This window comes from Lonchura striata, chromosome 4 (genome assembly GCF_050655825.1).
Source record: "Lonchura striata isolate lonStrDom1 chromosome 4, ASM5065582v1, whole genome shotgun sequence".
NCBI lineage: Eukaryota > Metazoa > Chordata > Aves > Passeriformes > Estrildidae > Lonchura > Lonchura striata.
Window position 1 is genome coordinate 41,766,315 of NC_140706.1, and position 24,821 is coordinate 41,791,135.

General features: G+C 34.5%; 2 long non-coding RNA genes across 4 annotated transcripts in view; both read right to left on the reverse strand.

Moving 5' to 3' along the window:
- The window catches only part of LOC110478227 (uncharacterized), a 219,875-nt gene extending 206,639 nt beyond the window's left edge, over positions 1-13,236 (reverse strand). Inside the window, exons 1-3 of one of the 3 annotated variants that reach the window (XR_014955140.1) lie at positions 9,619-13,236; positions 5,030-5,133; positions 935-1,159 (exon numbers count right to left, since the gene is read on the reverse strand). This is a non-coding gene — a long non-coding RNA (uncharacterized LOC110478227). Of the gene's footprint in view, positions 1-934; positions 5,134-8,412 lie in introns of all 3 variants that reach the window. The other 2 variants (XR_014955139.1, XR_014955138.1) reach the window with 2 other exon arrangements.
- An 828-nt stretch (positions 13,237-14,064) lies between these two features.
- Positions 14,065-24,821, reverse strand: part of LOC144246224 (uncharacterized) — a 47,530-nt gene continuing 36,773 nt past the window's right edge. Inside the window, exons 4-5 of the long non-coding RNA XR_014955137.1 lie at positions 19,182-19,238; positions 14,065-16,968 (exon numbers count right to left, since the gene is read on the reverse strand). This is a non-coding gene — a long non-coding RNA (uncharacterized LOC144246224). The remainder of the gene's footprint in view (positions 16,969-19,181; positions 19,239-24,821) is intronic.

The window sequence follows — 24,821 nt, forward strand, 5'->3', positions numbered from 1 at the left end:
CAGAAAAAAATAATTTTTTTCTTTTATTTTAGAATTACTTAACAAAATTCATTATATGTGTGATGCACAAATAAAAAAAAATACAGATGTATTAAAACACATTTCCTGAAGAATTCACTTCACATGTTTGCTTGAGGGTTGTTTTTTCCCCATAGATTCTTCCTTCAGGCTGCTATGCCAAAGGCATTCAGGAAAATCAATACACACAGTAGTGCTCTGTATATGATCTATTCTTCTATACAGGTGGTGTCTGTTCAGCATGTGTCTGATCAACTGGGTACCCACTGTCATAGGCACAAAATATAGTACTTTCAGATATTCAGATACATTCTGAGAACATCATAATATCCAGTATAGATATCCAGTATATATCATAATATCCAGACTTCTCTTAAATAAGTATAGTTGATATTTGTGGAGTGTCACAACTTGCTGAAATCCCAAGGAAATATTCCAAGTTCAGTCTCTCTGAAAAGGATTTGGAGGAGGATGAGGATTGAGAAAAGAGTGATAGGACAAGTGCAGGACAACTTGGCTGTCATGTATAATTTATAATTTAATTTCATAATCAAGTCAGTCTCTCAACAATATTAAATTATTCTCTTTCAGATTTCTTTTTAGTTTTAATATATTAAAATGTGCCAGAAAGCTTAAAGAAAATGGGGGAATGTTTTGAATATTCTATTTATTACCTTATCAGTATATATAAAATACCAGCAAAGGCTGAAAAATGTAAGTCTGCAGTTCATAAATTTTAGAGATTCTTTCCTGATGGCATACGTTTGTCTGACAGAAGGGGAGCAGTATCTTTATGAAATGAGTTATCCACCTACAGAGTTTGGTAAGGCCAAACAGTACAGCAAGCCCCTCTCAGGAAACGTGAGCATTAGTTTGCTTTTCAGACATTCAAGCCCTGCTGGATTTGTGAACTTACCCTTATTAGCTGGTTAGAAGCTTATTTAGCTGGTCTTCTCCCTTCTGCCATGTTTTTCACATCACTTCTGCTGAGAGGAGAGCAAAAGTTGCTTCTGACAACACCAACCACTCCAAGCCGAGCTGAGCTGAAGGTCCCAACTGGAAACAGCACAGACAAGCAAGAGCAGGGTCTGAACTGACAGTGTGATTTTTAAATGCTGCTATCTGCAGTACTTCTGAAAAGCTGAGCAGAAAGACAGAAAGTAAAGCTCTCAGAATAAGTTGAGGAGAAAGATGAGACAGGGATAGAAGGTTTATTCCACACTAATTTTAATTCTTATGGATCCAAACTCAAAAATTAAGAAACTTACCTATAAAACAAAGAGGAAGCACCTGTGCACTACAACAACAACAACTAATCATCATCATCATCAATCATCCTGCAACAAAGTCCTGACAACTGCCAAGGCTGTGTTCAGTTGCTTCTTAGTCTAGAAGAAAGTCCAGATTAATTCTCACCTGAGAATAAACTAACAAAACTGTGCTCTGAGTTTCTGTCTCCAATTAGTTTCAAATAACTTTAAATATTCCTGTAAGGAATTATCTTTCTCAGAACAGGCATGAACCATTCAAGAAATATAAATAGCACATGAGGCAGGAACAAAAATTACCCAAAAACTGGGCCCAGGGCACCAAAAACACATAGAAAACACAGAAGTAAATTGGCAGAACTGACTGCACAGCCAAATACCTTGGACTTCTGTTAGCAGAGAATTTCAATATCTGTTTTCATCAAGGGTATTAAACATGTCCCTTAATACTCTGAAAAACACAGACTAAGGCAAACAGGTTTAACTCCTCCTGAGTAAGAGCTCCCTAAACAAACAATATAAAAAATAATATATAAATAAATAAATAAAAATAAAAAGGCAAAAAGCTCAAACTATCACAATTTTCATTCTTAATTATTCATATTGCAGTATTATTTAGGGGAAAATTGAATTATTTTAACCAGCAGGAACTACTTTTATCCCAGTAATTTTTAATAGAAAAACTAGGTTTAGAATTAAAGCAGAATTATCATTTACATCACTAAGATATGAATCAGTGTTGCTGTTATTTTTTACCAATCTGTCAGTGATGAAGGATACTTACCTGAAGTGAATTCTCTCCCTGCATGAATCAATACACGTATTAGAAGTACAAAAGAAGTACTAAGTAACAGGAAAAAAAAAACTTGGAGGAAATTGGACAAAATCATTCATCATTAATATCCAAATAAAGCATCAATTGAAATCAAGATGTGAATATAAATAAGGAATTTGTGTTCAGTGCATTATCTTCAAATGTCCATGTCCCCAGTCTAGGCCCAAATGACCAAAATATTGGTTTTTAGAACACTAAAATGTCTCATCATTCAAGAATATTTCTTTTTTTCCATTTCTGTGCTAACTGAATCCCTTTTACCAATACTGCCAGTAATTACAAACCACATTTTTTGGTGAGTAAGCATCTTAACAAAAAGGATCTCACCCAGCTCTGTATAGAATACTGGTTTCAAAGTATGAAATCTCTCACCAAGGGGCACTTTGTACCCAACTCATCAGAGTGCCCTGGACCTGCTCCTAATTCAGGTTGCACAAGCTATTATCAGGGCCTAATTTAATTTCTTCTCACTTCTGGTAAACTTCACACAAAATTACCTAAAAGCAGGTAATATGTTACACCTGTTAAGAGGCTTGGCCCAATCTCTTTCATACACTCTGAAGAAAGAAGTTTCAGAAATACATTATATAGCCAATGTTTTAAGTTACCAGAATAAAGATACTCTCACTCAAAGAACTATAAATAGGCAGGAAATGAGCATCGCTTTCACAAACCCAGATGAGACAGACAGTCATAGTATTAAACCGAGAGGTCTCAGATGACTAGATGACTAGTCACTCTAGTCAAAGATGACTAGATTAAGTATTTATGGATGTCTCTCATTTTCCTTAAATTTGCCACCAAGGTTTACTTTAGAGTATTCTCATTTAACTCAACTCCACAATAAACTGACTTCATTCATCTATGAGATTTATGCATTTCTTCATGCAGAAGTGACCTCATGTCACTATTGTGTATTTAGTGATAAGAAGGTCTCATTCCAGCAATAAAGCCATGTGGAACACATTACTCCAAGGCCTATTAAGTATAAAACATTCAGCATTTATTTACCACATTGAGGGAACAGAGTCCTTAAAAGGTTATTTAGACTAGAGCATGGAGACTAAAATATTCCCAGCGTCCCATTGATTTGACAGTCTGCCATAACTGTCTCATGTAGTTTTAATTGGAACACAATACACACACACATACTGTCTTCTGGGAAAACATTCCCAGTTACAAAGAGCCACAAGAAGAGCAGAGCTGCCTTTGACAGCTGGAATGCGCACATTGTCATAATCCTACTGTAAGTGAAAGGCATGCATCTTCCTGAGCCTACAAAAGGTGCTGTCAGGGTGAATAAAGTCAGTGTTGTAGCCCCATCCACCTGCGTGACACACTGATGACTCCAGCTTTTGCTGAGGGGGAGGAAAATTGCTCGCTGTTTTTCTTTACCGATATAACTCATACATCATTCAAATCAGAACCAGCATTTGGGGGAAGAAAATGCTTTTCAGGTCTTCATCTCCATTGCAAATATAACAGCTCCACCTTGAGGTAGGACTCAGCCAATGTTAGTAGAAGGCATCTTCAGCTTGACTGCTGAATATGCCTGTGAGCATACAGTCATATAGCACACACAACTACCTAAAACATGGATTGACATCTCCCAGTGTCCCTTTCTGCTCATCTTCTTAGCATACAAGCAGGCATGTGTGCACATGATGCATGTGTTTGGACAAATTTACTGAAGAGAAATTAAATATATATCAAATAAACATCAATTTGACAGAGCAGCTCCCAAGGAAGATACAAGTCAAGCATAACAAGGTCTGACAGAAATAGTCCTTCAGGAGCAGGAATTATCCAAGCTTCTCTCTGAGTAGTGCACACAAATTTCAGAGCATTAATTTTTTCATTATCGTATTCTTCCTAAATGAGGAGTATAAAGATTAATACATTTCAATGTTTCATTTAAATCACTATTCAAATATTCTGAGATAACAATTTTAATACACTGCTAAGCATTGTAAGTAAGTAATCTGCTCTTCATGTATTAATGACATTATTTATAGTTAAATGGGTTATTTTAAAAATTTAAGTGCTAAATATCAACTTGCATATTCTTCAGACTACTTCAGGAGTTTTATTTTTAATTGACAGTGTAAAAGTATTTAGGACTTTTCTAATAAATCCAGATCATGTCAGTTAGATTGGCAAGTCCAGACAGACATAAAACCTGTGTCGCATTTAAATGGATGTTGATTAGGGTACTGAGATAGATTGATTATGGCATGCATTGCATATTTACTTAAAGATGATCAGTAAGTGGAAACAGGATTTGCAGCAGGAAATCAGAGTAAGTTGCACCTCTAGAACAAAATGATAAAAGAATAATCATCATCAATTTAGTTGACCACTCTAAAGAGGGCACGCAGACTTTGAGAAAAGACTGGAATTAGCCATTTGTGCTGGTTTTAGCTGGGATAGAGTGAATTTTCTTCACAGTAGCTAGTATGGGGCTGTGCTTTGGATACATACTGAAAACACTGAAAACACTGTGGCAATACAGAGATGCTCCAGTTATTGCTGAGCAGTGCTTACAGCCGGTCAAAGCCTTTTCTACTGCTCACACCTCCCCACCAGCAAGGAGGCTGCGGGTTCACAAGAGGCTGGGAGGTGACACATTTGGGACAGCTGACCCCAACTGACCAAAAGGATATTTCATATCATCTGACATCATGGTCAGCACATGAAGCTGAGGAAAGAAGGAGCAGGAGGACATTTGGAGTGATGGCACCTGTTTTCCCAGGTAACCACCACACACAACAGGGCCACGCTTTCCTAGAGATGGCTGAACACCTGCCTGCTCACGGGAAGTAGGAAACAAATTCCTTGTGCTCTGTGTGTGCACAGCTTTTGCTTTCCCGATTAAACTGTCTTTATCTCAATCCAAGAATTTGCTTACTTTTACTCTTCCAATTCTCTTCCCCTCAGTGGTGGGGAGAGGGGAGAAGTGGGAGTGTCTGTGTCGCGCTTAGTCGTTGGCCAGGGTCAAATCACAAGATCATTCTGGAAAACAAAAAACAGGAAGAAAAGTTACAGGGGATTGACAGAAGCACAACTTTGAAAACATGCTAAGACAGGTAAAAAATATAAGAGATAAAAAGAGAATTTTTTCCCTATTTAGGTGAATGGGAATTCTGCCATTAAGACTTAATAAAACAATCCCATCCTTGGGATATAGCCATGACTCATTCTCTTTTTTATCTCAAGTGTAAAAACTCATTGTGACCTTACCAGCTTTGACAAGAGCTCTCTAAGACTGTAAATATTGCAAAACAATTAACCTAATTTATAAACTAATTAAATCCATTAACCATTAAAGACAAAGAGAAGCTTCATTAAAAAAGCCTTTTTTGCTAGTTCCAAGATGACAGGAATGTTAAAGAGACTTTACACTTGGATAAAGAGGACATAATTTCCTATTTTTTTATTAAGTGAAGAGTAATAAAAAATATATTTCAAAATTTATTAATTATTTCTAGCCCAAACTATGACTTTTCAAAAAAAAATACAGGGCAAGCCTGTTACTTTCTTTGCCAAATGCTTTATTTCTAACTGTATTAAGGGAAACACAATGTTATCTTGATGTGAAAATGCAGCACAAAAATAAGCATTAGTTTGATTTTAAAATTCAGTCAGCATCTATAATTTGCAATGCAATCTCTTTTATGGCTTATTAAAATAAGTGTTATTGAAACATAATTTTAATTCTATACAGCTGAACAGACTCATATATATTTATGACTGCAACAGATGTTTCTACGGGCTCATTTAGATCACTTCTCCTTGCATTCCCGTCAGCTGATGAGGTGCCCTTCTATGTTACAAGGAATTCCTTTTACATCACAGTGGTACAGCTGGTTAAAAACACCATCTGCACTCATAAATGCCTGGATTGTATTTAGCCACAACACATAGAAATTGAGAATGCCTACTGCAAGCTGGAGATGAAGTTTTATATAATACTGGATGGCATTTGCACACATTCAATTTTTAAGTCCCTAAGTACTGTTTATGTTGTCAAAATAACTCAAAGTAGGATTTTACAGGTGTTTGTTCTGTGGTGGCCGTTTAGACCAACACAAGATCAAACTGTGATTTAACCTTTTCTTTTCCTAATCAGTGCTTTTCAAAAATGAACATCCTAAGCAATAGGAAAAACTTTACTCATTTCAAACCCATTCTTTAAGACCATTATTTTCAAAAGCAGTTCAGTTGATAAGTTCCATTTATAAGGGTCAGTAATTCACACACAGTCCATAACATTTATTGCCACAGTGCAGTGAAGCCCAAACACACACACTGGGCTCCCACTGCCTGGTAAAGAGCAGTCATAGCTTATTTCTAGAAATTGGTTTTAGGAGCTCTGATCTTCACAGGGCTCACTTCAATGTAAAACATGCAACTACCTCAATATAGCCACTTATCCAAAACAGACTAAAAACTATTTTAACCTGCCTCTTCATCCACAGGACTCACTTCTGTTAACTACTTTAGTTCTTTTAAATAAATCAGAGCAAATGATATGTTTCTGCTCTTGGCTGCATTAGTCCAAGCATTTGTTTTCTCACAGCTTTTCCCCCCAACTCAAACTAACTTATCTTGAAAGAATTATAGCCAGTAAAATTACTTCTCTATTATATTAATAAGGGGGGGAAAAGTGTTTATATAAACACTTTTGTAGTTTACTGAAACTACAGGAAATTTAAAAGACATTCAGACATATTTTTAATTCATCTGATATTAATTCACTATTAACAAAAGTTCAATCTGTAGCCTGAAAATTTTTCACTCATATTTTAAGGAAGAAATAATTCGCCTAAGAAAGCTTTACATATATAATTGTACTCTTCTGCAAACGGGTTGTTTAAGCAGTTGCTCTTTAGTGACCTCCACTCTATCCTTTTAGATATCAAAAATCAGCCACAAGAAGAGTAGGTGAAGTGTGATGCTGAGCATTTTGCTGCAGAACACACGATTGTCTAAGAATTTGTAAAGATCATTCATGTCATGAGATATTACCATGTTTTCAAATGTTACTATGTTGCTAATCTTTTTGTAAAAATTACATCTGTTCTGCAGCTTCTGCATACACAAAAAGCACCCAACCTTTAACATAATAATCAAGAAAAAAAAAAAATCATTGTTTCTTTTATTCAAATGTAATACTGAATCCTTTCAAAAATATTTTCTGGACTCCCAGGTCTGTATTTCATAGATTTAATTCACCAAAGTTGTTAAAATTCCCAGCAAGTGCCAACTTTTACTTCCATAACCTAAGAATTTTGAAAACACAATACATGGATGATTTGATGATTCACCTCTGCAACAATAGTCACTTTGAAGAAAACACATGCCTGGTACTTATGGCTCCTAGAAGCCCTTTTACACCCATGGGAGAAAATAAAATAATTACCACAGAGAAACCAACTTTAGAAGGACCTAAGTAGTCTCAGTTTTGTTTGTTGTTTTATGTGTGGTTGGGTTAATTTTGTTTTTAACATTAAACTGCACTGAAGTGGCAAACTTCAAGGGTATTCCTGAAGAAAGGTCAATTTTGCCCTACTGAAATAAACAGGAGTGTTAGTTTGACAGCTTAAAAGGACAGTATTTTCTAACCTATTCCACTATTGAGAAACTTTATAATTCAAAAACATAATATGTAGAACCAGAGGGAATAAATATGTATCAGTAAGGAAATTTCTTTCTATTGTTCAGAAATGATTAGCAGCTCTATTATTTTTCTGGTTCACCTTTGATTAATAGCAGACTTTAATTTGGAAATCTTTATAGAAAGAGAAAGAAATTTATTTTAATAATTAAACATTAAAAATATAATTTTAATTATAGCTTCTCCAGAAGTCTTGAGGAGGTTTATTTGTTACAAACTGCTGCACTTCAGGTAACTCACAAGTCAATTCAGAATCTTAAAGCTGTGCTTTGGTCACTGCTGTCATTCACTTTAGCTACAGGATTTAGTGTTAAGTCATGAAGGGAGAAGAAAACAACTATCACATCTATTCAAAGCTACACACCCCAGTAAAAATGTGTCTTCATACTGGGAATTGCAGTGGGTTTGTTAAATCTAAGAGTCAGATCTACTTAAATAAGTACTTCTGGTGAATGAGTGTCTGACAAGGCTATCAAAACAAATCAGAGATAGCATTAACATTTTTAGTGGTGTCAAGATGTTGAGTCTGTCAGGTGGTAGTCTTGGCTAAGATGGATGCCTAAAACACATCTACTTGTTCTCCAACCCATTTTTAGGGAGGCAAAACAACTTACTTCTGAGCCAAGAAATGTCTATCCCATACAATGACACAGCAGTTTCATTGTCAGCTTTAAAAGACTCATCTCCAGCCCTAATTCTGCTTTTCAGAAAGCAAGTGCTCCAAGAAAAACCTATAGAAATTAAATAAATACAAGATTTCCATCAAATCTCTCAGAATGTCATGATTGTCATTATACAGAATAGTTCTATTGAGAGTATGTATCTAATTCTTAAAAGGCAGAACAGATTTGACCCTGTCTTGTCCTTCTTCTTTTTCTTCATAAATATGGCTGATGGCTTTATTTAGCTGATTACTTATGTTCTGCCAACTTGTTTGCAAGGTTAGTATTTGGGGACATTTGTATTATTCATAATAGCAACAGAATTATGAAACGAGATCTTCTTCTTTAATCAATATTATTTCACATAAAGTGCTAAATTTAGAGATAACATGAGATTTCTCAGTTCTAAGGTATTTAACAGCTGAAATTCAGGCCATATACAGATGACATGTTCAGGGGATCGGATGGCCAAATTTATGCACAAGTGAAATCTCTAAAACATATTTTGTTTGTCTTAAACTTAAGATTTCTGTCCCATTCTGATTGTGTATGTAATGAGATAATAAACAGAGTAATAAACAATGCAACAGATTCTTTCTGGACCTGCCAACAGACTGAATAAAACTGTCTTATACAGTAAACCTAAAACTTAATTATGACATACTGAAGACGTATGTTTTAATCACTGAAAATAATTATTATGTCACATTCCATGAGAACTTTCCCATCTATTCTCAAAGTCCATAAAATCTGAACACTTCTTTGCTGGGTGTATTTCCTTTTCAATTCAAGAGAATGCTGCAGCAAAATTAAAATGAGTGAGTAGTTTTATTTCCAAACATATTACTGATTTCACTAAAGGAAAGTGTAATAAAAACAAACCAGAATTTGCATTTGAAAATTTGTCTCATTAGCTCCAGACTGAAGTGTAGTGTTAATTAGTTAAATTTCTGAAGAGTTTTGAAATAGCAAACCAAGATTAAAAAAAAAAAAATCAGAAAATAAGTTCTTCTGAAAAGAACTATCATAATATAAAAATATCTTGGTCTAATATTCTGCATTTAAAACAGTATTAAAATATTAATATTAAAACCACAACACTAAAGGAATAATGATTATCTAATAATATTGAAAAATATTTTAATACTTATCATGTACCTTGGGGTTTTAGTCAAAGCTTCTGTGAGAGAAAAACAAGCCTGGGAAAGAATGTGAACATCCTTCATGAATTACTAGAGCCCCAGCAAATTACTGTGGATATCCAGGCAACCATTCACCTGCTGCTATTAAATGGGAAAAGAACAGTTACCTTGGCAACTGCTGTATCTCACATTACACTGTGTTACTTCCAAGACAAAAATATGGTCTTAGGAGAGAGTTGTGGAGACCCTGTGGGGTTTACATTTTCACTGGCAGTGTCCTCAGGGACACCAAAACAGACTAATAAAGGCATCCCAGTTCTCAATTAGATAGAAAATAAATGCACTTTCATTATATGAAATGAAATGACAACTAGGTATAGTTTGCATCTTAGTTCATATATGGACCATAAAATTTGTAGGGAGGATTTTATTTTGTTTCTTTTAATTTACACAGGGAGAAACTATTCATCCAATTCTTCAGGAGATTCATGTTATAAACACATGTTTTATAGAAAAGAATATCATCATGTGCTATGTATTTTACAGTGCCCTTAGAATTGTACAGATTCATGTGAAATGCATTATAGGACACTAACTGTGGCATCTCTTAGTAACTGCAGTACCCATGAACATCAGATAGGAGCTGGAACTACTGAGATTTTAAAAAGCATAGCAAAAAATATTTGTTTTATTACTAAATTATGCACAAATTCCTCTAAAGCAGAAAAACAGAGTTTATATATAAATGTAACATAAAATTAAGAAACCAAGAAGCTCATTTTAAAATGGTTTTAAAAGGTCACAGTTATTATGAAAAAAACCAATTTAACATTTTTTGTACAAGAAGCCTCTATGCTTTGTGTATACTATACCTTACATTACAAGACTGGCATCCAGAACTTAATTAAAATTTCCATTTGAAACATGGGCAGAATTTTTAAAAAGCAATTTAAATAACATTTCCTAAAAATTATGTTGAAGGGTGTCTGCTTCTATTTCTCCACAAACAAATGTACTCACACACCAACATTTTTTTAAAATAAAAAGCAGGAAATAATTTTTTAAGGCAAGTACAGGTTATTAAAAGCAACATTGTTAAGGCAATGAAGATGTGATATATCAAGAATTATACTACAGGATGCTAACTCATCCAATTAAACTCAAGTACCCATTCTTCCACTGACTCAATTTTTTGCCATTCATTGATGACAAAGAATATAGCTTTGTTACCTGGACCCTGTCAATATTTTCAACCAAGCTATTATAAGATTAACTTGATTTCAAACACTATTTAAAGTTTGAGGGCACACGTTGCACATGAAAGCCTTTCTGTAGTTGTGATCTATTCATTTGACAGGTTACAAAGGTGCTCTTCAAGTTCTTTCATCCTAGTGTTTTTCTAGATAATGAGAACTTCAGCTTGAAATTATAAAAATTCAACCTAAGGAAAAAAACAAAGCAAAATCTCTCAACTTCCACAACCCTTCCATCAGGTGAATGTAGCAAAATATATAGCCAGGTTCAGTCAATGGCTGAATTGGAATGATTTTGTTTCATTTTTGATGATTTCTTGCATGTATAAATGTTTTAGGTCTGGAGACCTTAATTACTGTTTCCTTTCACACAGTATAGCATAATCTCCTAAGCCTCTCCAAAGTCACTGTACTCTGGCTTCTCTTACCTTCCTAACTGACCACTGCACACCCTTTTTATCTGATGACCACAAAGGACCTTAAAAAAAAAGAGTCATAGGCAAACTTTTACAAGAAACTGTCACAAGTCAGTGCATCGTCATCTTTGAGGATCTTGCCTAGATGTCAGAAATTCTGGGGTCTTTTTGATTCCTATTGATTTGAAATAGGGATGTAGTTCTCACACATCTCAGATTATAGACCTACTTTTTGGATATTTCTAAGTAAACCTTTCTTCCTTCCATGTTCTATTTTATATAAATAGTATAGTTTAAAAAACTGTGCTTTCATACAGGAAAAAAAAAAACTTATTTTTTTTATGTTTGCTATGATTTATTAGAGTTTCTTTTCTGGTGTCCTTTCAGTCTATGGGTAAGGTACCAAAGAAATTTTTTTTCACACAATTCACAGAATAGGGAGGTACTTTTCAGTGTTATTACATACTGCTTTAGTTCTTACTATTACACTGGCTTTATTCTTCTGTTCATACTAGACAAGCCCCTGAAAACAGCAGCCACTCTCTGTTTTATAGTACTGCCACCCAGTAATGTGGCTGGAGACAAGGGAACATCCCCTGGCCAATCTGGTGAGACATGAAACAGAACCCAAGATTCTATAACATGTGAACAGAAATTCCTTTCAGTTTCTCTTTACAGCAGTATTTGCTGTCCTACAGTCTTGTGTTTTGTGGTGGTTAGAGAGTTTAGCTCCCTTTTACTGTCCATCAATCCTTGCTGCAAAATTTGCATGCTGGCAGCTACTGCAGGAGGCTACACCAACACAAGGTAAGATCAAAAGCAACTTCTTGAGCAGTATTTTCATATGACAAACTAGGAGTATCAAGGAGGACCTTAGCACTCCTTTCAACAGAAGAGCTATACTTGTGTATAAATTAATTTTGTACTACAATTACTGCTTACGAAGAGCATATAAAAGTTTGTTTTAATGCTTTTACTCAAAACTGGATATTATCAGTATTTCACTAATTTCCAGTTGTCCAGTCTTCCTAATTGCATAAGTGCACTTCTGGTGTGCAGATAGAAATTCAGATGAAGGGAATCACCTTCACAGAGGATTAAAAATTAGAAGTGTCAGTTAACATCTGTATATTTTACCTTGCTATACTTTTAGAACAAATAGAACTGTTTATTTCCACACCACTTCAGCTTACTGATCTGGCTTGTTTCATAAGGCTTTTCAAATACACCACTTTTTCTTTATACTACATATATACATATACATCTTTGAAATAACAGAGATACTTCTTCCTTTTGAAAGGAAGACAAGACACAAATAAAAAAAATTAAAAAAAAAAAATCTCAACAGTTAAGTTAAAAATTTAGGTTATTCAAAACCTGCATTACCTATATTTCAATCTGATACTTTACTAATCCAGACTTCGTCTGATTGTGGTATTTATCTGATGCTCAGTTTCACACAATCATTGATGCCAAAGGATTCAAAATCAAATCTAAAGTCATTAAATATATTATATTTAAATATAATTATACCAAAAAACTCAATTTTGACCTCATGAGAATAAGAAAATAGCTGACAACAGGAGCCATCCAGTCTGTCTCAATCTCAGAAAATGCACCAAATAATCAGAAATCCACCCTTAAGTCTGCTGCTACATTAACTTAATGAAGGATACAGATATCTCTGCTGCTGACAAGACCTAAGAACACCGAAATCCAAGACTGCAGAATTAAAAACAATAATCCAGGAAAATAATTAATAAATATGAATGTTTTAAATGCTGAAAGAATATGGCTAAGAACACATAGAATGATAAGCAGCATTCAAAAAAGAAAAATTAAAGCTTTTATTAACACAGCATAAAAAAAGGGCAGCACAATATTACTTGCACAATTATATGCTCCCAAATATTTTCCAGAAGTTTTAAAATAATTTTAGCAAACAATGAAACATATTGTAGAGGTACTACTCTACAATAGTAGAGGTATACTTACAATATGGAGGTGCTACAGTACCTCTATATTGTAAGTTGTGATCAACTGGCAAATTATAAGATAGTTTTTTTAATAGCTTGGTGTTGGTTTAAAGAAAAATCTAGTAACCACTAATTTTGGAAAATATTACATGGTTAATTGAAAGTCATTCATCTTTCTCTTACTTATTTCATGCTGCATGTTTCCCACTCTAGTGTTCTTCTCTAGTGTTTCTATTAATCTAATATCAAACTGTTCATTCTAACAATTTCTGTATTTTATAATACTGATAAACCTCATTTCAGAGATTGCATAGCCAAAAGCCTAGAAATAATTTCTGCTGTGGAGTACATTATTATTTCCATATCCTTTAGCTCTGACTCTCTGAAAGTCACATCAAAATATCTTAAGGCTTCATAATGTGACTTTTACAATTACAAGTAACACTGTTTATTACACACAAAGTACTTATTAGATGCAAAGTGTTACCACATTAAGGTGTTCCTATTTTTCTTTCCATGCCTGACCCCCTAAAATAATCACATTCCTTACAAGTTCCACAAAAACCATATTTGTTATTGGTCACCTCCAGTAGAGTCAAATGGATGCCCTTTCTTTGTGTATATCCTTTGATAGCTTTTTGTGTGATCTTTAAATAGCACTGACCTATCAAAAAAATGTTTCAGTCTCAGTGACATCCGTGCTTCTAATTTGTCAACATAAAAAAAACAGCTCTTTGTCCTTATAAAACAAATTGGTTGTTTCTGGATAAACCTATTCATTAGAAACGTTTTGAACTTTAATGATTTACAGCTTTCTCCAATTTCATTGTGTCTTACACAGATAACTGTGGGGCCACTCTCTGACTCACACTTCAATTAAAAATATACTTCTTAGCTGATGAAAAGTACACTTTTAAACATAAAGCAAAGTTAGAAATATTTTCGGCTGGCTTACACTAAGTTCATTATTTTCAAGATATTTGGAGCTTTACAAACATACCCTTTTTCACATTCTATATTTATTTAATTTATTTTCTGAAGAGATAAGGTAATTGAAGTGCTACTTTTTCAGTATTATTTGGCTTCTCATCAGTAAAGCCATATTCTTCTGTTCCTCATCAAAAAGGGTATAATACATTTGCTTCAAAATTGTTCAGCAATATCACTTGGTTTTGCAAAAAATACAAAATCAGAACTTCATGAAGTAGACACTGTGTAAGCTATGTAGACTCAAAAGCAAATCTTTCAAAGAGACTGATGCAGCTTAAGATCTGAATTTGGAGAAACTAAATTATCTGTGTCCCATTGCTTTATACAGTCAGAGAATTGTCTTCTCTATGGCAATACTTTAAATACTTAATAAAGAAGATTTACAAACACTTTTCATTCACCTGTACCTCAAGTACTTCCAAATGTCTTTACTTCTACAACATATATTCTGCATAACATCATGTGACAGACCTTAAGGGTATCTCTCAGCAAGAGAAAAGTGTTTAGTCTGACAGTTTTTAAAAAACTGAACAATATTTTAGGAATAAATCAAGATAATTATGTCTCTTTCTGAGACCATTCAAATATTTCCCAAAAGTGTTAATTGACTTCTTCTCTTACTCAACACTTCAAGTCACAATTTTTTTTGGTACCCTGTAATCCTTTCTACAACAACCAGTTACAACATCACAAAGGTGTAACTATTTAGTGAACAATACAGGAGTCTATTTGAGCTCCTGTAATTCTATGCTGAGGTTAACATCTCTGGTAATTACAAAAACAAATAGTCAGAAAGCCAGTTCCTATGCCACAAGGCAGCTCCACCCACGATCTTTGACATTTAGGCTTCCAGTTGGAGGGGGAGAGCAGAAGTGAGCAGTGGTGTGGTTTTGGCAAGACTATTAAATTGAAGAATACCATTCCCAAACTACAACAAATTAATATTTTACTATTTAAGCAAGAAAAAGTAGAATCTAGAATATGGCAAATACCATGCAAAATTAAATGCTGACATGCCATGAAAAAAAAAAAAAACAAAAAACATTCAACCAGCATCAAGGGTCTTTTTTGCTTCAACATCCATTCTGTCCAGCACCAGGGTCATCTGATTAATGTAAGAAACACGAAGTTTTGCTTGGTTTCCACTACAACTTTTGTTTATAGGTACAGGATATTAATCGAGCTTGATTCTTATAGGTGCATATTTACTTGGGATTTTATAAAAATCTGACCAGATTTCATGCTAAATTGTACTGGAATAGTCACCTTATGTTCCAAACAAAACCAGCAGCATTGCAATTACCTTGTAGTAATTACTTTTTCCAACACTAAACGTAAAAGCAAGCTGTTCATATCAAATCCATCCATTATGCCCTGGATTCCATGTAATAAAGGTCTTTTTCACAGCTCTGCTGCGATATCTCAGATACACACACCAGAAGTTGAAAAAATGATGGCGAGCAGCATTAAAATCTGCCATTTAGAGAATAATATTTCAAAATAGATTGCTGGGCTAGGATTAAGCCTGATAGCTCTAGCAGCTTTCAGAAACTGATTTATAACACCACCACCTTTTTCACTGCACAGGAACTGAAAATGAACAATTTGTCCTGTTCACCATTTTGGCTTATGGAGGAATTTTTACTGATGAGAATGTTGAACCCAAACCATTGTTTTGATTGATTTAATGCTAGAAAGAGGAGCATCCCTACTAAATTATTCCTCCTTGCCCCATAACTTTCAGCTGTGCATTGGAATCCCACCTGTTCCCTAATGTCATGATTTGGTTGAAGAAAAATACAACGTTAGTTATTTTCTGCATATTTTTCACAACACATGGACTTGCAGAACACAGATGAAACAAGGCGGTTCCAAAAGCACCAAACACACTGCTTTTCCTTCACTTACTGTCTCCTTAAACACTTTCACATTATCTTAAATTAGGGTCTGATGCAGAAAGAACACCAAGATGCTGACAACTCCTGGACAGGGCACATCATTGCGTGCCTAGGCAGCTCCTAGAATACTCTATGAGGTATATGGAATCCAGGCAATGTAGTGTCACTGAATCACATGCACCAAAAAAATCCAAGTGCCAATAACCACACTGCTTCTGATTTTATTTTTTTTTTCTGAAGACTTCCACTGTCTGTTTTCCACTGTTCATATTCTTATGTGAAAGCCCTAAAAATATCCTATTCTTAAGCCTTGGATCTGTTACAGTAAGCTGTATACCCCACATACCACATTAGTCACTCAGCAACACAAAGAGAAGGAGAGTCCAAACATTTTGGAAAGAAACTCTTATTGTGACAACTTACTGGAGGACTTTGAGGCCCAGCAGGCAAATTATTAAAGCCAGATTTGTTACACATTTCATGCTGCACAATCCAACACCATTCCAATCCCTCATATAAACCTGCCAGTCAAGCATTCATCACAGTTGTCACCATAGATCACAGTTTTTTGGGGGGATTTTCTTCTGCCCCCCCTAACAAAAAACACAGAGTAACCTTGGGCCAGGTTTAAATGACTTTGTGTATCAACCTCCCTTGCCAGTGTCTGATTTTATCCTAAATCCATTTTTCATAAAAGCAGATTAACAGAAGTGAAGACTGTACAAAGCATGTAATTGTCACCTCTCCAAAAAAAAGCCAGAGATGTATCCATGATGTGCAAAGTTGAAGATCCCAGACCACGTCCATGGATGTTGCACTGGATGCCAAAGCTTCTGTACACCAAAAAAGCCAAACTCTTTAAAAATGGAAATAATACTCTTTTCTCAATTTATGTGACATTCCATTTGAAATTTAGTGAAATTTAGTGAACTTTAAGAACTGAGTATCAGCAGCACACAAAAAAAAAAAAAAAAAAAAAAGCAACACCAAATAAATTAATTCAAGTGCATTTGATTTCAAAGCAGAAAAAAATTCACAGAAATACACAACTTAGAGAAGCATCTTACTTTAGAACTCTGCAAGTCTATTTTTTGTTCATATTGATCCTTCTTGGACAGAACTCCCAGGGTTGAAAGGCATATTTGCAACCTTTTCTACAATATGGCTCTATTTGCTTAAGTGCCATAATCCATCTGCAGTCTTAGTATTTAACTGTAAGTGGATGGTATTTATTCAGCTAGTACATTTTTTCTGACATTTATATTACCTCAAAGAACAACACTGCCTTTGGAAATTCTATTTCAGATCGAGCTAATTGAAGATTTGAAGGCACAGTAATCATGTCATGAATCAGCAGCATAGGTTATGACTTTGAAGAGGTGACGTAACATAAACTTGATTTTTTTTCAGTCTCAGTGAAAAAGAATCAAGTTACATAAGAAAATAAATTAACTTTAAGTGAACCAGACTGCTAGAGATATAACCTCTAAATGCCTCACTCCTAAAATGTATGTACACACAGACTTTGCAGATGTTTTTTTCTTTATGAAAAGAACTAAAGGTATTCTAAATATAGGCTTGAGTATCTCAGGCTAAAAGTCAGAGTATCTGAAGAACTAAATATATTACAATGTATGCATTATACACTCACACTAAATTTACTCCAAAGTAATCATTAGTCCTGAACCTCTTCTGCTGAAAAAAAAAACTGTGGAATTTAAAGCAAATTACTTGTAATTGATGAAGTTTCTTATTTAGAGATCATTAGCGTAAATCCAGATCATTTGAAGCAGGGAACAAAAACTAAATTTAGTTTTCTATCTAAATTGGTATTCTCAGAGGGGAACCATGGAGATGCAACAACTGTGTTTCTTCTACAGATAATACTATATCTGTTATATAGATAATACAAGGTATGTGCCTCCTGTCTCTAAAAAAAGCCACACTACATAAAAACAAGCAAGTTCTTATGCTGCATAGCACTATTAATGTGAATTTTCTAAAGAGGCTTACACAATAAGAAAAAGTTGAAAATAACTGATCTAGAATAACAACTGTCTACTGGATTTTCATAAGAGATTTTGGCAGGGAAGGAAGAACTTTAGTCACTGCAGCAATCTCAGCCTTGTGGAGAGAGAATATGGGCAGGGAAAAAAAATTGAAAGGACACCTGTTTTGAAGATTGGATTTGTGCTTTCAATAAAATATTTGTCTATTCTAAATTGACTTTTCTTGAAGTATGAGTTGAAGAGCAGGTCTCTTCAGAATTTCCAAATCCCTTAACAGAGTTTTGCTTGTTCTTTCTGCTCCAACAATAATTTGGTTATTCACAGCATAATGGAACAATAAAAAAATGGCAAGTACCTCCAAAAAAATTAGCAAAAACCTCCAGCTCTAACATTCACCTATATGGAAAAAGTAGGGTAAAATCCCTCGCACTCTGAAAGACAACAGACCTCAGCCTACCAGACCTTTGCAAAATGGAGTTACAATATTGAGCTAAAGGAGTTCAAGCACATGCTTGTGGTGCGTCAAAGAAGAGGCTTACTGAATGCAGCCTCTCTCAGTAAACTCCTGTAGGACCCTTTTGTGAGGATCTGGAGCAAACTCGAGCACAAAACACGGACCAGGTGACCTAACCATGATAAAATGGAGGCAAGCTCTCTGATGCCTAGATGCCCAGAGAACTTTAACTGAAGATAAGTTAGGCAGCACCATGTCAGGAAGTAATTCCATTTGGGCACTCCATTCCATAGTTGACACCCAAGGGCTTTTGAGGCTCTGGATCTAAGAAAATATGTTATTTCACCGTATACTAACAAAGATTAAACTTTCCATGGCATGCAGCAATGATACATTAAATCATGTGCTCTTACTTTACTACAAGCTAAGATTGCTTTGAAACTATTTGAGATCAAATATACAAATATCTGCTGGGACCAAGCCCTGGTTCCTAACATTTCAGGGAGAATAGCCAAAGTACAAATAATTATAAATTAAAATTTTAATTTTATGGCTCAGCCAGGTATATGAATCCATCACTTACATTTTCTAGAAATCATTACTAGAAGCAAATGATGTGTTTTCATCAGAGATGGATATGCTGTGTAAAAAAAAAAAACAAAAAACCTGAAACTTATATCATCAGGAACAACCTAGAAGAAAATAAATAGAAAATCTGAAATAAATTACTATATAAACAATGAAAAGAAACTTTAAAATGCATTACAGTTTGAGAAGACGAATTTGCATTATATCCTGTTTACCAGTAAATAAACCAATGCTTAATTATTTCCAGTAATTCACTACCATATAACAAGTATGACCTTTTCTGAAACAAATAGCTCATTTAAGATGGCTAAAATATGAAAAATTAATATGCTTTCACCACAAAAAGTCATTACTCAGCAATTAACAGGTTTCTGGGAAGATATACTTGCAAGTATAAATACAGGATATTTCCTAGAATTTAATTGATGCATAAGCTGAGAAAACAATACTATCAAAGGGTAGGGAGCAGACCACACAAAATGAAACAAGAAAATCTACCTGTATATTAAAGAAATAGAGTACATAATTTATACTTAAATATTTTCTTTGGTTTATCTTGAATGCCAGAGATCTGTTTAAATAAAATTGCAGGAAATTTACTTTAATATCAAATATAAATCTCCATTCACTTACTGTAAACATTAGTGATATAAAAAATCCCCAAAACCTCCATCATTTTATACCTTACTCACTTACAGTGAACATGACAGGCTTCCACAACAGAAATGTAACAGTTAACAATACAATGAGAAACAGACACAAAAAACTCAGACTATGACTGAATTCCCAGAACCAGAAGGTTATTGTCAAGAACTTTTTTTGAAGAGAGATATTAAAAAAGGAGTTGACAAACCCAAATATTTTCACACCTTTAAGTAAAACTCCTCCCAAGAATATGCAACACTGGTAAGTTAAAAGTCAATTCCCTGAAATTAGAATGAATATCAAAGAAAAAAGAAATTAGGAAAATAAAAATGGGGAACTGGGGGCAAGCCGAGGTCACATTTGTGACTGAAGAAATCTTATCTTTAAAATCTTCTTCCAATTTCTTAAGCCTTTCCTGTAGGTAGAAATAAAGTTCTGTGTTCTTGCAAAGAACATTTTCTTTCTAATAATTTTGGTTACCCTTGCTTTTATGTTTAAATGGAACTTTAAAAACATAATTAGAGTCTACTGCCTTTTCTGCATAGGCATTATGAATATATTTGAAAATTATTTTCTCCTAGTCAAAATCCAAAAAGGAAATTGGATACAAAAGTACAGACAGGCTCCTTATTGGTTCTGCTGTAGATATTATCTCAATTTCTGCTGCTGATCTCAGAGTGGACTGCACAACTCTGAGGAAAATGTTTACTTTCAGAAAAGAAAAATGAAATAAAATCCTCTCTAAGCCTCTAGTGCCAGTAGAATAAGTATTGTTTTCTATTAAATCAAACTTGTGGAAAGTTCTCTTCACAAAAAGAGAAATGAGATCATCTTGTCAACAGCAGAGCCTTTATCAGAACAGGTTTTGAGAGAAAACTAACAAAAGTGAAAAACTGCAGTGCCATCATTTAAATTGGGTTTAATCATTGCTGTATGCAATGATTCTGATATTTTATTTTTTAAAAAATCTAGAAACAATACTATTCTATTTTAAGTGGACATAGAAAAGCACGTATGCTACTTTGGCACAATATAATCCTTGTGAACAGATCACCTGTAATGTCCTGCATAGGATGAAGATGGAAAAGAGCTACTTAATAAGCTCAGAGTATGGAAGAAAAGTCAATAGATCCTTGGTTTTCTCCTTCCTAATGGTAGAGGAGGCTTTGTCATTTTTCTGGAGCAACTTCTGCTGAGAAGCTTAATCCCTTTCTAGGTAGAAAAACTACCATCCCTTTTCCCTTTAATGTTCTAACTAGCTTCCATCATGAACTCTTGCAAACTGCATGGAGAGAATTTAGCCAAACAATTTCTCAGCAATTTTCTGTTTAGAGCGAATTTGGTCTAGAACATACATATTTCCTTATCTCTAAAGGTTTGAGTTGTTTTACTAAAAAATAAAAAAGAATTTCCAATAGACTTAAGATGTTCATGCTCCTCCAGGGGAACTCTACCTGGCTGCCCCATATTTAGATGTCTCTTCTAAAACATACCTTCATGAAGCCTCTGTAAGAAACCCAAGGGAAGACCCTTAGTGAACAATGACACAATTATCTGACTGCTGGTATTGGTGTGTAAGAATAGCAGAAAGAAATATTTATGTTGATTTTCCAATATTTACTGAGGAAAAGGATCATAAATGGAAGATTTCATTTTAATAATCTAAATAAAAGAAATTTTAAATCTTAATAGATTCTTCATATTTTTAAAACACATATCTTTTTGATGACATTTTTGAAAGGTGTTATCAGAAAATGTGTTGTTTTAATTAAGAAATAAACAAATCAGAACATAAGTGAAACTGGTTGACATTTAAGAATGTAAAAGATTTGATTGTGACATCCTACGTTCCATGCAGCTATAGTTTGTCTCAAACTCTGCCACTCCATAACTTCCTGGAGTGAGAAATTTCAGAACTTCTACATTCTGCAAGAAAAAGTATCTATTTCATACTGTCTTCCTAGGGGTTTCAGGGACTGCCCCTTAACTCCAGAACTGTGGAATTTTGTGAGTAAAATTTCTGCCATAATTTTCCTCCTAAACTATTACTTTTATTGATTTTTTAGACCTTGATCATGTACATTTTTAAGCCTTTTCCTACCAAAATAAAGTCATCCTCATATGGGTTAGTATTCCACCTCTCCTGAATACTTCAAAATGAAGTATCTTTATCATACTTTATCATAACCAGAACTTGAAAACCTCATCAATTTCTGAAACATCATGAGGTTTTAAGCAATAAAACTTATAAATAAATAAATAAAATTATGTTTTAAGCAATAAAACTGGGGGATTGTTAAACTCTTGCCACTTCAATGATGTTGTGAGCTTTATCAATCCAGCCATGTTACAAAACCTGACAGTAAAACAGAGATACCAGATGAAATTACATTCTGCATGTGCCTAACGAGCAAAGGTGATTCTTTTCCCTCTACACAGAAAAGAAAACATTTTTTTTTTCTGACAGGTGCTCTAGTGAAAGGTATCATATATTATTAAATTTCAAGTTTAAAATGTAGTTGGACTTGCTCTTAAAATAAGTGTGACAGTGATATTCACTCAAATCACCAGAGGCCACTTCCTCCTTGAAGTAAAATATAGAAGTGTTTATATCCTTGTTATGCACTCTGGTTCTGTATGAATCATGAATGCCACATCTACAAAATTAGGTATTTCAATTACTTTAGGGGAGTGAAAGAATATAGCAGTTAGATGATAGAAGACAATCTTCCTCACATAGTCTTTAAACAGACTTTTAGATGCCATAAATGTTCATCTAAAGGACTTTAGACAGCTCTTTCTATTCATTCCATATAATAAAAGTAACTATCTCCCCTCAGAATGAATTTTAGTACAAACTATATTATGCAAGTATTCGAGAAGAGTAGCACTAACAGCCTGCCAATACAGCATGCAGCACATGAATTTACAGCACATTCAGCACAACAATGAAGGACTGATATATTTTCCTAAAATAATAAAAGTTGCCAAATACACTCTCATAAACTACTGTTAAGATCTGAAATTTTTCTTAGAGTTTTTAAACAAAGAAACCCTAAAGCTGCCAATTAAGTGTGAAAAGGGGCTGCCAAAGCAAGAGGGAGCTGCAGAAAATAATTTTGATAGGTCTTGAGTTAAGGCTCGGATTAAGATATAGAATTAAGGTTGAGAAAACAACACACCCTAGAGCTGCAGTATAAGTAGAGTTAAAAGGCCTGCCAAAGAAGAAGGCTGACAAAAGAAATTTCCCCTGAAACCTTTCTCTGTGAGTCATGGCTGCTGGTCCACAGTAAAGATTCATCTGACCATCTAGTTAGGGCTGGCAAGGAGAGCTTGCCAAAGAGAACCCAGAGCTAAAGTATGCACAGGGCCAGAAAAAGTCTCAAAGGGCATTGCCAAAGGAGATTTCCCCTGACAGCTCCTTCCTCTGGGACATGCCTTTTAGTCCCAGGTTAAGGTCCCACAAACAGTACTTATGCCACTACTTCTGTCCAGAATTCTGTTCTTCATTTTCCAATAAGCTGTGCAGTCAGAGATATTTCTGAAAGAGAATGGTTTTATCATCATAAAGTGGTTCTATAACCTATGGCATTAATCTCAGTTCTGTCAGAATTCACAGGATTTTTCTGTTGTTTTCTTGAGTCTTCAGTGCTCTCTCAGTTTTGATAAAAGACCCTTCCATGTGAAAATACTAAGTCCATTCACAGTTACATACCTGAGGGAGGAATAACCTTGGAACAACTTTCCCCTTTGTAACCTCATTGTTCTCAATCCTGCAGATTTTTTTTTATTCCTAGAGATTCATATTTGGCCACATCCTGAGCGCAGAAAGAAAAAGAGCCCTCCAATGAATTTGAATCAGCTGCCAGTTATATAGATATATATAAATATCCAAAAGACACTGCTTCTTTTAAAAGAGGATTACAGTTCTATTTTTCTTTCCCTTACATCTCTGTAGACCAGGAATAATTCCCAGAGAATGTGAAACCCAAATCAAGCTGAAAATAAAAGAAGCTACTATTATATTCACATCAAGGCTAAAAGCACAGAGGATAAATGAGATGAGGAAAGCAGTGCCCTGACAGCTGGAATTTTACACAACATGTACAGAGGGTAGCAACCTACTTGTTAATTCTTGTACCTTTTACAAGCAGTCAGATTTCAAAAAAGGAATTGTAATTAGACTCATAATCAACATAAATTTCCTCTATAGAGATACTGATGGATCAGAGCAGACCAATGAATCCAGTAAGATCTCTCTTATTTCCTTTAACATCTGGGCTGTCAATACATTAAAAAGCCTAGGTAGTTCACATTCCTCATTTTCTTGCAGATCTTCTGTTAATTATTAAAAATACTTCTGACATCTTTAAATGCTTAAGGAAAGGCTGCTTCTGGTGGAGCAGAATATTTACAGTACATCTGCACAGATAGGCCTAGATTCTGGACATGGAAGGTAAATTTCTTGAAATGTATGGCTATCTGATAAGATTGATAGTTCTACACCTGTCTGCCTAAACACATAGGCTTTTGTGTTAGATATTTATGTAGAATTCTGCAAGGCCCAATTTAGAATCTGTAGGAAAAAACAGATGAGAAATGTCTTGCCCATCAACCCCCTCTCCATAAATTACAGTAACATAATAACTATACACATAATCATGTTTACTCTGTCCTAGTTTGAGAATTTATCAGCCCTTTAAATATTTTTTATGAACAGAAATTTCTAGTTTCTCCTGGCAAAGGGCTTTATTTTCATTAAAAGTCCTTTCAGCAATTCAGGAAGGATAAAATAACCCTGTACTCAGGGTTAATGACAACCATAAAGGTTCTTTACTAGCGTGCTACTGAAAAATTGCAGTAAATAATCTTCATGAAAATAACTTTGTTCATGTTGTGATCTATTACATATTGTCCTTTCTTCCATGATAAAAATCATACCAAAAGATTAAACTGAATCATGATCCAGAATAAGGTCACATTCTCACAG